Here is a 4,216-nt window from a genome sequence, read left to right as displayed (position 1 = left end):
TACCGAATGTTTGAAGACTTTAACGTTGATTTTTTTATCGAACATTAAGGTAGACAACTTGTTTGTAAGTCTAGACAAAGAAGCGGAGTGTTATCTTTCTTATAAGTAAGTAAGTAAGTAAGTATTACTGTGTGATAAAGGCGGGATATTTCATGCGCTACAGTACATTTTTTCCTAAGCTCTTTGGAAACTAAAAAAGTATTTTAGATTTATTATATCACATGAAATTATACAAAACATATCGCGAAGTGTTAAGTAAATGAGCCGTGTCATGACAAAACCAACATAGTGTGTTTGCGACCAGCATGGATCCAGACCAGCCTGCGCATCCGCGCAGTCTGATCCGGATTCATGCTGTTCGCTATCAGTTCATGTACTTGAAATAGGGGTTGTAAGCGAACAGCATGGATCCTGATCAGACTGCGCGGATGCGCAGGCTGGTCTGGATCCATGCTGGTCGCAAACCCATTATGTTGGTTTTGTCATGACACGGCTCAAATATGAAACAAGATCCTAAAGAATACACACAAAATTCCAACTTAAAAATAACACCAGATAGCACAAAAAGCTATACTGATTGAATAGATACAACTGATATATGACCAATTAATCTAGGAATGTCTTTATTGCAATGGGACACTCCAATATTTTTAAGAACTATTTAAACAATCTGTTCGTAATACAGCTGTAGCGTCGTCAAGCAGCAGTGCTTCGGAGTATGGTTTGTAAACTGATACTAATCTGTGGCGTTTTGGAAGTTTTTTCTCTTGGCGATTTTATAGTATAAATAATTATTATACAGAACCCTGTTACTATTACACAAACTTTACACATTATGATGAAAGCGTTTTGATCGAACCTTACTTTAAAGCTGCATGCCTCCAGATGAGCAAAAATATTTCAATATAACCAAACCTGAGCAAAATGTACTAGGAATTTAGGAAAAGTTAAAATATTCAAGATTAAAGTAATAATTAACATGTTATGTGCGATTAATGACTGATTTTTCAGTATTTATAACTATATTTCTTCTGCGTTACTAACGCAGTAAAGGCTATTTTGGCATATTTTGTCCTCTTTTTCGTAATTTACGTGGGTGGTAAGTGCCATTGATAATGTGTAAATTGCTTCTTTTTGTTATTTCACTAAATAATACGTTTAAACACATTTTCAAAATTTTCATGAAAAAAAGCATGACTCTGGAGGCGTGCTGCTTTAAGGATCCGTATATGTTGGATTTCGGCAGCGGCGACTACAAATACAACAAAATAAAATGTATATATTAATGCATTATCGCATGGTTTGGAACTTTTTCTTTGTTCTTACCTACCCAAGTTACCCATTATACTCAGTACACTTCAATGAGCATTTCAAAATTGTATTTTGATATAAATCAGTTCAGTTTTTTCATTGATTCATATAGAAACAATCCTCGACTGCTTAAATAGCGGTTGAGTTTGTTTCGCACCTTGTATATATCAATGCATTTTTTTAACAGAGGCTTCTATGGGGCAGTGGTAACGAACATTCCCAGTAGAAAAAAATGGAATCAATAAAATTAAATTAAAAAATAAATAAATACAATGAAAAATAAAAACAAAGATAACTAATGAAATGAAATTTACAAATGTACTCTTTAATCAAAAGGTACATCCGCTGAATGAATTATTTCCACTGAAAACAGCCCTTTTATCTTGAATCAATATTGGTAACAGTTTACAATCCGCCTCTAACATTGAATGTCTTTTGTATATCTTTTTTTTTTTGCGGCAGCGAAAACAATTTAAAAAAAACTGCCTTATCATAAATAACTGTAATGTAGCTAACGATTTATTTACTTCTTTAATTATTTATTGATTTATTTATTGATTGATTTATTGATTTATCTATCTATTTCTATGACAAAAAAGAAAATATTATGCTATTGCGATAAAACAGTTATAGTACATGAAACGAGTTAGTTACGAGGATATAATATAACACAAGCTTGGCGATATCTCGGGATGTTTCTGCAAAAATTGTCTCGGCCTTTCGGCCTCGCCTTTTTTTTTTAGCAGAAACATCCCTTGATGTCGCACCAGCTAGTGTCATATCCTCGTAACTAACTCGGTTCATGTACTATAATTATTACATATAATTTAATGCATTGCCCTCATGTCCAATAATCGTGGTCCGACATTTTTAAAAATGTATATACTATATAGTATATTTAAAAATGGGAAGCAAACTGGAGTGTCCACAAATGATTACTTAAGAGAAGCCATTTATTTATATAAGTATGAAGACAAGTGGTGTTGATATAAGCGTTGACTTTGAGAAATCGGTAACACGCGTTTACAACTTCAAATGTTAAATTATTTAGTGGGCTGAATTTTAGAGGGTATTTGTCAATAAATTAATCTAGCTTTTTATCTTAAGGGTTTTAAAGTGTTCATTTAAGAAATCCGTCAGAAATGAAAATTAAAGTGATTGTTTAAATAGAACAAAACCGAATATTTCGGACCCATACGGAACAGATCAACGCAAAGGCTTGTAAATTATGAAAACAGTAAACACACTGAAATCTAGATATGATACTGAACGCATATTTAACATGCCGGTTTGATAGCAAGAGTACACATGATTTACAAATGTACGATTTCATCTTAACGCGATTAATTCGTATATGTGTGAGTTATAAATGTTTGCAGTTTCAAAATAAATCTTACTGAACTTTTTTTGAACAATTTTGCTGCGAAATTAAACGCCCTTGTCATAATATTATATAAATAACACATAGGTTTGTGCGTCAAAGTAAAAATATCATCCCGAGGAAAATACTGTTTCCCGTGGCGAAGCCGAGGGTAACAGTATTTTTACGAGAGATGATATTTTTAATGTTACTCAGAAACAATAGTTTCTGCCTGAAATATAGAGAATATGAGTTAAACAGTGTCCCTGGTGTATCGGGAGTTTTATTATGGTGGAAAATTTAGAAATTATTGAAGAGTAGATAGATTTCTTAAGCATAAGGTATATTAGAAAGTATCATAAATAAATTTAATTTAATATTTTAAATGAACAAAAAAGTTTTACTCTTTCCTATTTATACTGTAGCACAAAAGCGCTGAGAACGGCTTTCTTGCCGATGGATGGCTGTCGATGTTATCATTAAAAAGAGGCGAACGGCTAATGACGTTACTAATATTTTGATGACACTCAAACTTAAATACCCTGAAACTTTAACAGAAAAGCATTTATGAAGGTATGGTTTGGAATATTTAATGACGAAATGATGACGTTTACGAATCGTATGATAAAAGGATTTATTATCATGAGAAAATATAAGTTTTTGTGACGCCGCATCTCATCGGATAGTGTGGTTATTTTCAGTCAAAATTCCCGTGAAGTAAAGCTTGCACAGGGCAAAAATTTGTTAGCATGCTCCTCTGGATGTTGACTATAAATCCACCATAACATTGATTTCTCGAACACACTTGGGATGTGTTAAAAATAGATGAATACTTACCATCCGTCAATTGTGTTTGCTTCGCCGACATGTATATACTGGTACAGCTGTCGACGCTTGAACTGCTGTCTGCCCATTTGATTGAACGGTGTGGTCCTACATTATCTAATTTACTAAAGTTCCTTAACGCCAGTGTGAATATATGAGCCGCATCACGACAAAACCAACATAGTGCGTTTGCAACCAGCATGGATCAAGACCAGCCTACGCATCCGCGCAGTCTGATCAGGATCCATGCTGTTCGCTATCAGTTTCTCTACTTGTAATAGAGTTGATAAGCGAACAGCATGGATCCTGATCAGACTGCGCGGATGCGCAGGCTGGTCTGGATCCATGCTGGTCGCAAACTTTTGTCGTGACGCGGCTCATATCCTTTTGTTCATATGCCGAATCGATTAAGTCAATCAATCGAATATTAGCGGGCAATATCGAACACATTTTGACACTGGTTGTCAGAAAGGGCTATCATATATCTCCATCAGGTATTATATTTACATTGTTAAATGTTTGCAATCATTTGTATTGACTATTTCTTTTAACTTTGTATTTACATTTGACAATTTCTACATTTACTTTTACATTAAACTTTTACAGTAAACTGTTATGAAGTTAAAGGGGCTTACATGCAGATAGTATAAAAGTGTTTAAATTAAAAACATATAGTGAAATATAAATTATATTCATGCAGATAAAGTGTTATACAATGCT

The sequence above is a fragment of the Ruditapes philippinarum genome, unplaced genomic scaffold, assembly GCF_026571515.1.
Source record: "Ruditapes philippinarum isolate M1 unplaced genomic scaffold, ASM2657151v2 ctg5430_1_1_1_1, whole genome shotgun sequence".
Classification (NCBI taxonomy): domain Eukaryota; kingdom Metazoa; phylum Mollusca; class Bivalvia; order Venerida; family Veneridae; genus Ruditapes; species Ruditapes philippinarum.
Note: the sequence above shows the minus strand (reverse complement) of the source record.